Here is a 13,317-nt window from a genome sequence, read left to right on the forward strand (position 1 = left end):
TGTTCCCAGTGATGGGCCCCCGAGTGCTCCCAGTGATGAGACCCCAAATGCTCCCTGTGATGGCCTCCCATGTGCTCCCAATGACAGGATCCCGTGTGTTCCCAGTGATGGGCTCCCCCGAGTGCTCCCAGTGATGGGCTCCCGAGTGCTCCCAGTTACGGGCTCCCGAGTCCTCCCAGTGACGGGCTCCTGAGTGCTCCCAGTGACGGGCTCTCGAGTGCTCCCAGTGACGGGCTCCCGAGTGCTCCCAGTGACGGGCTCCCGAGTCCTCCCAGTGACGGGCTCCCGAGTGCTACCAGTGACGGGCTCTCGAGTCCTCCCAGTGACGGGCTCCTGAGTCCTCCCAGGACAGGCTCTCGAGTCCTCCCAGTGACGGGCTCCCGAATGCTCCCAGTGACGGGCTCCCGAGTCCTCCCAGTGACGGGCTCCCGAGTCCTCCCAGTGACGGGCTCCCGAGTGCTCCCAGTGATGGGCTCTCGAGTGCTCCCAGTGACGGGCTCCCGAGTGCTCCCAGTGACGGGCTCCCGAGTCCTCCCAGTGACGGGCTCCCGAGTGCTACCAGTGACGGGCTCCTGAGTGCTCCCAGTGACGGGCTCTCGAGTCCTCCCAGTGACGGGCTCCTGAGCCCTCCCAGGACAGGCTCTCGAGTCCTCCCAGTGACGGGCTCTCGAGTCCTCCCAGTGACGGGCTCCTGAGTCCTCCCAGGACAGGCTCTCGAGTCCTCCCAGTGACGGGCTCCCGAATGCTCCCAGTGACGGGCTCCCGAGTCCTCCCAGTGACGGGCTCCCGAGTCCTCCCAGTGACGGGCTCCCGTGTGCTCCCAGTGACGGGCTCTCGAGTGCTCCCAGTGACGGGCTCCCGAGTGCTCCCAGTGACGGGCTCCCGAGTGCTCCCAGTGACGGGCTCCCGAGTCCTCCCAGTGACGGGCTCCTGAGTGCTACCAGTGACGGGCTCTCGAGTCCTCCCAGTGACGGGCTCCTGAGCCCTCCCAGGACAGGCTCTCGAGTCCTCCCAGTGACGGGCTCCCGAATGCTCCCAGTGACGGGCTCCCGAGTCCTCCCAGTGACGGGCTCCCGAGTCCTCCCAGTGACGGGCTCCCGAGTGCTCCCAGTGACGGGCTCCCGAGTGCTCCCAGTGACGGGCTCCCGAGTGCTCCCAGTGATGGGCCCCGCGTGCTCCCTGCGATGAGCCTCCGAGTGCTCCTAGTGATGGTCCTCCTAAGTGCCGGGTCACATGCCTCCGGCCCCCCTCCTGCTTCTGCATTTCTCCCAGCCTTCTTCTGTCTTTTCCTCAAGGTCTTTCTCTTGTTTTCCATTAAAATAAATTTTTGAGAAAGAAAATAGCTGCATATTGTTTTTTCCTGTCTTTTATCCTTCAGATTTTTTCTTTTAAAAATTCTTCCCCAATTACTTACAAGGGGGAAAAGAAAGAAGGCCGCCTTTCGAATCCCTCAGTTCTTTCGCTCAGAAGACAAAAGATCCTTCAGAATTGGGGGGGGGGCGGGGAGAAGGGCTGCGGCTAAAAGTCTTCATCAGAGTCAGAAACCTGACAGAAAAGCTTTGTTGGGAGGGAAGGGGGGTACTGGAGACTCACAGCTGAAGGGAGCGGGTAGCGCATGTTCCCATCCACATTTTCACCGGAGTCTCCTCCTCCCGAGGCTTCTGGAAGCCTCCAAGCCCGGGTTTGCATTTCAGCCCAGCCCACGATTACCAGGACTCAGGGCCTGGGAGGAGAGGAGGCCCGGGTGAGGGCGGCGGCGGGGTAGCCTGGCTGGCGGAGGGCGGTGCCTGCCTGGGGAGGGAGGGAGTGCGCGGTGTGGGCGAGGGGGCGCGTGGAAGCAGCTGGTCCAACCTCCCGGGTCGCGGGGCAGAGAGGATTCAGAAACATCCGCTGCCGTGAGGGAGAATGAGAAGGGGGTGGCGCGGGCATCAGGAAGGGGGTCTAGCAGGGCGGGAAGGGGCCCTGGACGGAGCAGGACGGAGCCCCCACTCACCGGGCGGCCGGGCGGCGGGAGGACTATCTGCGGCAAGTGCTTGACTCCCAGGCGGCCCGAGCCGGCACCCGGGACCCAGCACCCAGCGTGGGCTCCCGTGCGATGGGGGACGAGGGCGGATCTTCCCAGGAGCCTCAACAAAATGTGATTAGGGAGAGAAACTCGCTTCTGGTCTTCTGGCTGCTGCAGAAGGGAGTTATGTAAGGGCTCCTTCGGGTGACTCGGAGCATCCTCCCCCATTCTGGTCCCCGGGTCTCTGCCTGAACCCCAGAAGTGGGAGCCCAGACCTTCCACCCTGGCTTCTGGAAGGTCCCGGCCACAGACATGCTGCCGGGGAGCAGGCCTGACTGTCAGCCTGCGGAGGGTGAGCCGGGACGCGCGGATCGGAGGAGTCAGTACCTAATGAGACTCTGGGAGCCCAGGAGCCGAGGGGGGAGGGCGGGAGGAGGGAGACTGGGCAGGGCTGGGGCGGGCGGGCGCACAGAAACAGGCCGGGCCGGAGGAGGAAGGAGCAGAGGCCGGGCCTGGTTGGAGGAAAGGAAAAGAAAGTAAAAAAAAAAGAGAGAGAAAAAGGACTGAGTGATCCCGAGGCGGGAGCCCCGTGTGCCCAGCAGGGTTCCGGGATCCCAGGGGGCGGAGGAAAGGGTGTGGCCCGTTCTGGCCCAGGCTGGGGCGGCTGACCACGGGGTGAGGGCAGGGTGGCCCAGGGGCGGCCTTGGCGCGGCCGGGGTGGGGGGGCCCTGGGAGCGGGCTGTGCCCCGGCGCCTGGCTGGGGCGGGGGCAGCAGGAGTGGAAACTCCGGGCCTAATTGCTGGGTCTCAGCTCTCGCAGGGAGCGCGGGGCAGGAAATTCCTGGGATTCCAGGCCTGTAGGATCATTGCCGAGCGCAACCGCAGAGGCAGAGCGGGGAAGGGCAGAGGGCTGCTCCCCTCCATCCTCCTCCCCTGCAGTTTTAAAGCAGCGCCGGGGAGGGGAGCGGGGCTGAAAGGGAGGCCCCAGGCCTCAGAGCCTGGAGAGGAAGGCCCGGGCGGGGGTCCTGGCGACGGACCTGGCGACGGACAGGCGGCCCCTCTGTGGGGTCAGGGACAGGCGGCCCGGCTGGGGCAGGGATCGCCCGGGAATGAGCCTGGGGGCAGGACCTGAGCCAGAGCCCCACCAGGGCCCATCAGTGGGGCGTCAGGGGGCCGAGGGCCTGGGGGTCTGGGGGCCTGGGGGTCTGGGGACCTGGGGTTTGCTGTTTCCTCTGCTCTAAGGGGACTGAAAGCCAGCCCAGACCGTGTGTCCCCTCTCAGTCCCCTGAACAGCCCCTGCCTTTCCTCACCTCCCAGCTCTCCCTTGCCCGGGTGCAGGGTCCCCAGGGAGCCCTCTTCCCATCCTTCCTCCTGGACCTGCGTCTGCCCCGAGGGCGCAGGGAGTCCTCTCAGGCCTGTCCTCCGCGTCCTCCCAGCAAACCACCCTTTGCTCTCCAAGCAGAAGCCTCAGCCTCAACGTGGCCCCTGCGTCAGTCTTGGTCACAGTGGGTCATGCCCGCCGCCTCCCCCGCGGACCAGGCGCCTGGGGCGGTGGGGACGCGCTCTCCCTTCCCTCTGGGGCCTGCCGCACAGGGGGGCGATGCGGGCGTACGTGCACACACACTCCACACACGCACTCACGTGCACACGCCACATGCACACACATGCACGGAGCTTGCAGAGCCACCGCCCCACCGAGCTCCGGGCAGGTCCCCTGAAGGGAGGGCTCCGGGCCTGCCTCCCGGCCGCAGCCTCTGCACACACCGGCGGGACACCGTCAGGTGCTGCTGAAAACTCATTTTCCTGCTTTCCGAAGCCAATGACTTCTGCACTGTCTACACCTGCTGCTCTTCCTGGGGTACGGGGGGCGACGGGACTGCCTTCACCATGGTTGGGGTGGCGCTGCCCCGGAGGGCGCTGGGCTCCGGCGCTCGAGGGGGCTGTGGCATGGCTTCTGCTCAGAGCCCGAGCACCCGGATGGACGCAGCGCTTCCTCCAGGAAGCACCCCCGCCGAAACCCCAAAAGCTCTCCGACGGAAGCGCTGTATCTGGACTTCATTCCAGGACTTGGTGAACTTTCCTGGGGTCAGATCATGAAAGGTCTTCACTTCTTCCTGAGACCCGGGTGGCCGGTTGGTAACCAGGCCCCTCTCCTGGGGGCCCAGGGCCCGTCCGTCCTGAACCTGAAGCAGATCCTGCCCCTAACAGAACTCGCCTGCCCCACGGGCAGGGGTGACTCCTGGGTTTAGGGGGCCCAGGGTGCGTCAGGCATCGCCCTCACCTCGGGGTCCTTCCTGTGCCAGCGGTGTGGCTCGGAGCCCGTCGCTCCACCTCCCCAGGCCTCCCCTCCGGCCCGTAACTCAAGGAGGTCTGCGCGGGTCAAGGCAGACCGTGTCAGCCGTGGCCGTCTGTGTTTCGGGGTGAAATCGTGGTGTTTCTCGCCTTCCTCCTTCCCTGGGGCCCGGGAGGCCCTGGGGCTGTGTGGGCTGCAGGAAGGGGTTCCCTCACAGGGCCGGGGGCACGCCGCGCGTGTGCTCCCTCAGGCCTGTGTGAGCGGCTGCGGTGGGGCTCGGGCGCCGGAGCTGGAGCGCAAGGGGAGGAAGCCATCGGGGCGCGGAGAGCCCCAGGCCGCTTGGCCGGCGGACGTCCTTCCAGGTGCGGGTCTGGAGCAGGGCTGGGGGGCGCGCTGTGCGGGGACAGAGGAGGCGCCCCCCGGGGACCTGTGCACCCCCGCGGGCTCGTGGGCGCGAGGCGGGCACAGCGCGGGGAGCAGTCACCCCTCCGCGGCCCCCGACTCGTGCTCAGCGCCCTGAGGCGTCTTCAGGCCCGGCTTTGAGGGGCCGCTCGGGCGGGGCCTGGCGCTGCTGCTGCCTCAGCCCAGGACGGGGCACCTGCACTCCTGGGGCTCGCTTCCCCGGTCCGCGCGCACCCAGAGCCTGGGGGCTGCCCCGGGGTCGCGGGACCGCACATGCCCCCGGGCTCCCCGCCACGCCACGCTCAGAAGTTGGACTTGCCCCCCAGCCTCTGCCCCCCGCCACCCGGCCCCCGGCCGAGGGGTGAACCCCACGCGGGCACAGATTTCACAGCGGCCGCGTCAGAGAGAAGGGGAAGGTCCAAGGGCTGAGGCGAGCGTTGCTCCCCTGGGTCCGCTCCTGCCGCAGCAGCTGGGTTTTTTTCTTCTTTTGTTTTAAAGATTTTATTTATTTATTCATGAGAGACACAGAGAGAGAGAGAGAGAGAGAGAGAGAGAGACCCAGGCGGAGGGAGGAGCAGGCTCCATGCAGGGAGCCTGATGCGGGACTCGATCCCAGGACCCCGGGGTCACGCCTTGGGCTGAAAGCAGACGCTCACCCACTGAGCCCTGCCAGGGGCCCTCACATCTGGATTCCTGTGTGCGAACAGGGCTGTGCACCTGCTGGAGTGCGCGGCCCAGTCCACCTTGCCCTGCGCTCCGTGGACGCCCACCCGTGTGGACCCGGCGCTGCTGTGTGAGCAAGAAGAGACCTAGGACTTGGTGGGGGGGCCGGGAGGACCCAGGAGCAACCTCTCCAGGTGACATGGGGTCCAGGGGGGCCTTCCGCACTTCTGCGTGGGGCCCACGGGGCTCCTTGTGTCTCCTGTCCACGGGCTTGTCCCAGAGCCGTGAAGAGGGCTGAGGATGGTAGGCCGCGGCAGGAGGGGGGGCAGGGCTAGAAGTTCCAGTGGAGCCCGCGGGGGCGGGGCCTGCGAGGGGAGGCCTAGGGCCCTGTGGGTTTAGCCAGGGGCCCGAGCGCCCACGTTTCCCTGCGCCCCGAGGCTCCGAGGTTCCGGCCCGCTTTTCCGGGTGCCAGGCCCAGGGCGCTGACGAGTCAGGAGTGCAGTTGGGCCGCCCCTCCCCGGCGTGGGCGCAGCCTAGGAGCCCCACTGCGGACAGGAGATTTCGACTGTAGGGAAGGCTGCTTGGGGGGTGGGGTCTGAGCGGTGGTTCTGGAAATCCCCTCCCCCTGGGGGGGCAGCACCGGGAGGAGGTCGGGTCACACTCCCGCTGCTCAGGCAACACGCTGAAGCGCCCTGGCGCTGGGTGCACTCGCGCTACACTTCCATAAGCTACACTTCCGTAATTTCTCTCCTTCTGAAAGACAGGATCATTCCAGGAAGGCTTCCTGGAGGAAGTGCAATGTCACTGTTTGAAAAAATGGGAAGGAGGGGATCCCTGGGTGGTGCAGCAGTTTAGTGCCTGCCTTTGGCCCAGGGCACGATCCTGGAGACCCTGGATCGAGTCCCACGTTGGGCTCCCGGTGCATGGGGCCTGTTTCTCTCTCTGCCTGTGTCTCTGCCTCTCTCTCTCTCTCACTGTGTGCCTATCATAAATAAATAAAATAAAATAAAATAAAATAAATTAAAAATAAAAAAAAATTAAAAATAAAAAATGGGAAGGAAACCCGAGTTATTGTGCTAGGGGAGGCACCCGGGCCGTGTGCGGCATCATCTGGGAGAAACGGGGGCAGGAATGAGTGGCAGGAGGGGGTAAACTGAGGCAGAGGTTTTGCACACACACTGGGAAGGTGTAGTGGCCGAGGTTGTGCAGCAGGAGGATGAGTACAGGGAGGCCTCGGGTGCAGGGTGCAAGACGGCATCACGGCCTGCGGGGGGAGGGGGGCCTGGACATAGCTGGGGGGCATCGGAGTGTCCCCCCAGCGGCCGCTCCACCCTGACCTCAGAACCCAGCCCAGCCGCCAGCTGCGGTTCTGGAAGCAGAGGCGCCGCCCGGTCCCTCAGAGGCCAAGGGGGCCGCACCTGAAGGCTCCTGCCGCAGATTTCTTCTGCTGTGGATGGCCCCGGAGTGGCCGGCAGGAGGCCCCACCGAGTGGGGCGGGCCTCCTGGCTCCTGGGCCCCGATTCCGGCCCGCAGGCCCGTCCACCCCTGGGTTTCCTGGGCCCCTGGGTCTCTGGGACCCGCCGTGGACCTGGGCTCCTGGGGCGGGACATGGGGAGGTGCGCCAGTGTGCTCCCCGAGGTGCCGGCCTCCTGCCTGCGCACGAACCCGCAGGGTCCACCGCCTTTCCCTGGTGGAGCCCCCTGTGGGGAGGGGACTGGGGAGGAGGAGAACCAGCAGGGGGGACGGCAGGAGAGGGCAGCTAGGGGGTAGAGGGGTGGAAGGAGAGCCGCAGTGATGAGACCAGGGATGGCCTGGGAGGGGCAGAGAAGGTCAGGAAACGGCAGGGGCATGGGGCCACCTCAGGAAGCCGATCCTGGGGCCCAGGGAGGGGACGATGGTGGACGGTGAAGGCAGCTGTGGCCCGAGGGGCAGCAGGGAAGGGGACGCCCCACTCCCCCCCCCAGGAGCCGCGTGTGCCTCCCTCCTGGGCAGGAGGTCTGAGGAAGGCCCTCCGGGAGCAGCAGGAGTGGAGGGGAGGGGCGGGAGGGCAGCGTGGGGCCGAGCTGGCAGGATGGCAGGTGGGGACCGCGGGACACGGCCTCCCTGGCGCTGGTGGCGGGTGCCGTGCCTCGGGGCGCCTGGGAGGTGGGGGACAGCGGCTCCGCTGGGCGCTGGGCGCTGGGCGCTGCTGGCCTCTTAGAGGAGCCGCAGAGCCTAGAGCCCCGGGAGGAAGAGGTGGGGGGGCAGCAGCTGGAGCCGCGGTCCCCGTCCCCAGGTTCCCAGCACCTGCGGGGGCCTTTCCCCCCGCCCCGTGTCACAGGCTAGGCCGCCGTGACGCTTCGCCTCCTGATGTCACAGGCTCGGGAAGTGCATCTGGGGCAGCCCCGCGTCCTCCTGCCCCGGCCCCGCGGGTTTGGTACAACACACCCCGGGCGGCCCCTCGGTGCTGTGGAGGCCGGGCGCGCTGCCACCACCCAGCGGGGCCTGTCACGGCCCGGGACCGTGTAACGGGGCATCCGGGCGAGGGAGGCCCCCGGGGATGTGGCCAGAGCGTGTCCCGAGGCCGCCGCCGCTGGTTGTAACCCCAGCCTACGGGCTGCAGCCATGCGCCAGGCACCAGGGCCGCTCTGGCGTTTCCACGTGAGCCGTGAGTGGCCTTCGCGGGGGCCCTGTGGTGTGGGTCCCCGTCACAGAACGGAGTCTGAGGCGCAGAGAAGTGAGGCAGCTTGTCCACCGCCTCCCGGCGAGGCCTTGATGGGGCCGCTGGGCCCGAGCGCTGGGTGGCTGCACTGCCAGTGACCTTGCCCCAAGGCCGTTCTCTGAAATGGGGCTGATGGGCCGGCAGGGCTGGGGGGTGGGGGAGGCTCGGCTCCACTGTCACCCGGTGGGCAGATCACCTCCGTGGGCGCGCTGGGCCTGGGCCCTCAGGGAGAGTCCCCGGGAGCTCCTAGGGCAGGGGCCTCTCAGCCCTGGAAGCATCAGCCTGGGACCACTTCAGACACATGAGCACTGTGACCTCCCCTGCACCCCGTGACCTCCCCTACACCCTGTGACCTCCCACTGCACCCCGTGGCCTGCTGTACCCCATGACCTCCTGTTGTACCCCGTGACCTCCCCTGCACCCTGTGACCTCCTGTTGCACCCCCATGACCTCCGGCTGCACCCCCATGACCTTATTGCACCCCCATGACCTCCTGCTGCACCCTGTGACCTCCCCCACACACCTGTGACCTCCTTACTGTACTCCCGTGATCTCTTGCTGCACCCCGTGACCTCCCACTGCACCCCTGTGACCTCCCGTTGCACCCCCGTGACCTCCCCTGCACCCTGTGACCTCCCCCTGCATCCCTGTGACCTCCTGTTGCACCCCTATGACCTTATTGCACCCCCATGACCTTCTGCTGCACCCCCGTGACCTCCCATTGCACCCCCATGACCTTATTGCACTCCCATGACCTTATTGCACCCCCATGACCTTCTGCTGCACCCTGTGACCTCCCACTGCACACCTGTGACCTCCTTACTGTACCCCTGTGATCTCTTGCTGCACCCCGTGACCTCCCACTGCACCCCTGTGACCTCTGCCTGCCCCCGTGACCTCCCCCTGCACCCCCGATGCTTGGACATGTAGGAGTTGGCTCCGTTGTGTTTTATTTCTCTTTTCTCGGTTTCCTGAGCAGCAGGGTTGGAGCACTTTCCGTTCCCTGCCACCTGTGTGTTCCCTTGTCACCGCAGTCCCACGAAGGGAAGTGGGTGTTGGTGTCCCCATCGCACGATGGACAGACTGGCCGTGTGGGGGGGGCTGTCCTCCCGCCTGGAGCCGGGTGGAGCCGGGGACCCCGTCCAGGCAGCAGCGTGTCCCCCCGCCGCCCCACGTGGCCTGCCTGAACACCCCCCTTCCCCAAGGGTCCCCTCCCTGAGGAGGATGACCGGCCTGCGTCTTCACGGTCATCTGCTGAAGCACAGAATGGCGTGTGGCCCGGGGCGAGCGTGGCGTGAGGGTCGGGTCGCCCCGCGAGGCCCAGCTGTGGGCGTGTGGGCGGCGCAGTGCCAACGGGACCGTCGCGGGGGCCGCGTGCGAGGCCGGGAGGCTGCGGGGAGGGGGGCAGGGAAGCAGCGGCCTTGTGTGCACAGTGCCGTCACCTGATGACGTCATGTGTTTCTGTGACATTTTTAAGTTTCTACTTTTAGCACGTGATGCACGTGGTACAAAACTCCAAATCCGCGGTGGTGACGGGAGCTGTCTGTCCCGCTGCTGTCGCCCAGAAGCGCTCCGCCTCCCGGGCTTCCGGGAAGGGACACCGAAGCCCCGGAGCTTGGAGGCTCCCTGAGGTCACCCGCATGGAAGCAGGGTGCGGTGGGGTGCGGCCCCCGCTGCGGGCCCTGAGGTGTGGGGCCACGGTCTCTCGAGGCGTCAGGAGGAGCCCAGCCATGGGGAACTGCGCGTGGGATTCCCCGTGGCTTCTCCATGGGTGACACTGGGGCCCTCCCGAGGTCCTGAGCGGGGCCTGGGCTCTGGGGGGCCGGGCCGGGTGCCGTCGCTCCCTGAGAAGCCCTGCGCTCCAGAGTCGGGAGCTGCGTGCCCCTCGTCCTGGCCACGGCGCGTCTGGGCGTGTGACTTGGGCAAACCCGTATCCAGCAGAGGGGTTTGTGTCCCACGTCCCGCGGAGCTGTGTCCCCAACATCATTGTGCACTCGGGGAAATCGTACGCCCAAGGCCTCTTCCTCCCTGAGCCTGCAGAGACTGAGGGAGGCAGAAAGTGGATTCGCACTCGGAATGCGGTCCCGCGGGGGCACAGGGCCGGCCCCGTGGGGTGGGGGCTGTCCAGCCGGCGCCCCTCGCGGGCCCTGCACCCGGAATTGAGCCTCTGGCCCACTGGTCAGACCTCCACGCTGTCTGCTTGTCCTGGACTGGGGGAGCGGTCGTCCCATTGTGGGGACACGTCCCGTAAGGCAGCTGCAGGCTGGGGCCGGCAGGCGCCTGGCGGGACGCGGGCCCTGCAGGGAGGCCCCCATCAACGGTTGTGGGGGTTTGTGCCCCCAATAAGAGTGTTAATTAGACGTCGTCCTGGACGGGATGCTACGCAGACGGATTCAACTCCAGCCCGACAGCAAGGCCGCCCTGTGCCTCGGTCCCTGCAGGGGAGGGCGAGCGCGGGCGCGGGACGGTGACCCTGACACGGAGGAACAAGCAGGAAGGTCCCCTTCGGTCAGCTCGGCTTCTGGGATGGCAGCTTTGTCCTGCTGCTGCCTCTGCCGCCCACTGCTCTCTGTCCCTTTCTGTGCCATGCACGCACACGCACACACGTATGGATGCACAAGCATGGACGTGTGGGGACGCACACATGTACACACATGCACACATGTATGCATGGACATGCCTATGCGCACACACACACCTATGTGCACACTGCCACATGCTCACACATGGACACACAGACGTGCACACATAGATGCATGCACACACATGCATGGATGCACAAGCACAGGCGTGTGCAAGCACACATCTACACTGCACACGTATGCGCATAAACATGCCCACATGAGCACACACGCCTGCGTGCACACTGTCACATGCACACACATACACACATGGACGCACACAGGTACACACCTGGATGTGCACACGTACGTGCACACACTTGTGGGGTCCCGTTAGGACGGCCTTGTCTGGTTCTCCGCGGGGACCGGGCCCGGGCTGCGAGGTGAGCGCTCCCACCTCCCGCGGCCGCCGGTCGCCTGAGCAGGCAGCGCGTGTAGACTTCAGCCTGGGCAGGGCTGCAGCAGGTGCTCGGCGACCACTGGCGTGTCGGGTGGCCGGCCCAGCCCTGGGGACAGTCCGGGGCCTGGCCTCGTGGGCAGAGTCCTGCTGGAGGGGTCCCGCCTGAGGGCAGAGGGGCTGGCGCGGCCTGATGTCTGGGGACGCGGGCAGGTGAAGGCAGGGCGGCAGGACGCTGTGAGCTACCGGGCAGTGGGGGGACCCGGGGCCGGGGAGACCTGACCGGCCCGCTTGCGCCGCCTGGAGGTGTGCAGAGGAGGGTGGAGGCTGGGCGGGTCTGCGGGGGAGCCCCCGAGGGCAGGGCCAACTCCCCAGCACCCCGCGCACTGTGAGGCCAACACTGCAGACACGGAGCACGAGGTTCATCTTCTCTTAAACTCTGGGTGCCTTGGTTTGGGGTCCTCACCTGGGTTCGGTGGGGGGTGCCCAGGTCAGCGGAGGGAGCAGCTGGCACCACACGGAAGCCCCAGGGACCCGGGTGGACTCTGCACACCGTGTGCCTCTGGGTCTGCAGGAGGCGCTTCCGGGACCAGGGGTCAGCAGGTGGCCGGGGGGGGTGGGTGGCTGGTGAGGCCTGAGCCCGGGGTGGGGCCTGGGGGGCTACAGGTGGGAGTGAGGGGGCGCGAGGGCGGGGTCTGCACCGTCCCCTTCCACACTGATGCCGGCCTCCCCCCTGCCCACCCTCTCCCCTGCCCTCCCTCTCCTCCCGCCCACCCTCTTCCCGGGACCAGGACAGGGACCAGGACAGGGACCGAGACCAGGATGGGGACCAAGACGGGGACCAGGACAGGGACCAGGATGGGGGCCGGGACTAGGACGGGGACCAGGACGGGGACCAGGACGGGGACCAGGAAGGGGATCGGGACCAGGATGGGGACCAGAATGGGGACCAGGACCAGGACGGGGACCAGGACGGGGACCGGGACCAGGACGGGGACCAGGAAGGGGATCGGGACCAGGACGGGGACCAGAACGGGGACCAGGACCAGGACGGGGACCAGGACGGGGACCAGGAAGGGGATCGGGACCAGGATGAGGACCAGGATGGGGACTGGGACACCAGGATGGTGACCAGGACGGGGACCAGGACCAGGATGGGGGCCAGGACCAAGACAAGGATGGGGGCCAGGACAGGGACCAGCACCAGGACGGGGACGCTCAAGTGGCCACATCGGAGAACCTGCCCCCAGGCCCCACACCAGCCCCTGGAGCCGGTTTTTCCTCCTGCCATGCAGATGGCTCTGAAGCACGGGGTGGGGGTGGGGGTGGGGGTGGGGGTGCCCCTCGCCTCCCCCCGTTGGTGTCCTGGGCCTGTGAGGGAAGCACAGCCCGGCCGAGCACCCGTCTCCGGTTTCCCGGCGTGTCACCGGGTGGCCTGGTGTTGCTACCTGCGGCGTGTTGGTCCCACAGGGAGGTCCCAGAAGGCAAGGGGCGTGTCTGCCTGTTCTTTGCAGGGAGCTGCGTCCATCACCCGTGGGTGTTGTCGTTATGTTTTTTGGTTTGTTTGGATGTGTTTGGTGTTTTGTTTTTTGGCAACCATGCCACCTCCGGGAGGGCTGCCGATGTGCGCGCACCGCAAGGCTCCAGAGAGGCGGCCGGGGATGCACAGGGGGCATCCCTGCGCGGAGCAGGGCACTGCGGCTCCCCGGGGTGCCCCCTGCGGACGCTTCCTCGCCACGGCTCCTGCCTGGGGAGTGTGGTCACCCCCGCGCGGCCGCCCAGCCACTCTTGTGTTTGCTCGATGAACCGCACGGATCCAGGACCTTCGGGGAGCCCAGGGGAAACGCACGCGTGCATATGCCACGGGGCGGAGCCAGGGGCCCGTGATGGAGGGCGGAGGCCCCCCGAGGACACAGGCCACACCTGCGGAGTCGGACACACGGGGGTTCAAATCCCGACTCGGTGACGAGCTTTGTGACCCCCTTGAGCCCGTGGTCAGCGGCAGGGGCGCGTCTGCCCTCCAGCGCTGCAGTGAGGTGACGCGTAGTCGGGCCCTGGAAATGTGGGGCCCTCGCCCCCTCGCCTGGGAGGGCGGGACGGGACTGGCTGTTCACCTGGAGGGCTTCACGGAGGAGGCGGGCAGAGCTTGGTCTCCTAGCACAGGGGGACCGGGAGAGGATGCAGGGCGCAGCCCCGCAAGTGCAAGTGCCGTTTCCAGCAGGCGTTTCCTTCCCTG

General features: G+C 67.0%; 1 protein-coding gene and 1 long non-coding RNA gene across 10 annotated transcripts in view; one reads left to right on the plus strand and one right to left on the minus strand.

The window, feature by feature from the left end:
• KIRREL1 (kirre like nephrin family adhesion molecule 1) overlaps positions 1 to 13,317 on the plus strand; it is a 67,613-nt gene that overhangs the window by 18,264 nt on the left and 36,032 nt on the right. The gene's annotated exons all lie outside the window — the stretch shown is intronic.
• Positions 1,351 to 2,386, minus strand: LOC144306994 (uncharacterized). Of its 3 annotated transcripts, none has more exons than XR_013373947.1 (2): positions 1,994 to 2,386; positions 1,351 to 1,723 (listed from the first exon to the last, which is right to left on the minus strand). It is a non-coding gene; the product is annotated as an uncharacterized LOC144306994 (long non-coding RNA). The 3 variants fall into 3 exon arrangements; XR_013373949.1 differs by having other exon boundaries at positions 1,351 to 1,791; XR_013373948.1 differs by having other exon boundaries at positions 1,351 to 1,890.

This window comes from Canis aureus, chromosome 38, assembly GCF_053574225.1.
Source record: "Canis aureus isolate CA01 chromosome 38, VMU_Caureus_v.1.0, whole genome shotgun sequence".
NCBI lineage: Eukaryota > Metazoa > Chordata > Mammalia > Carnivora > Canidae > Canis > Canis aureus.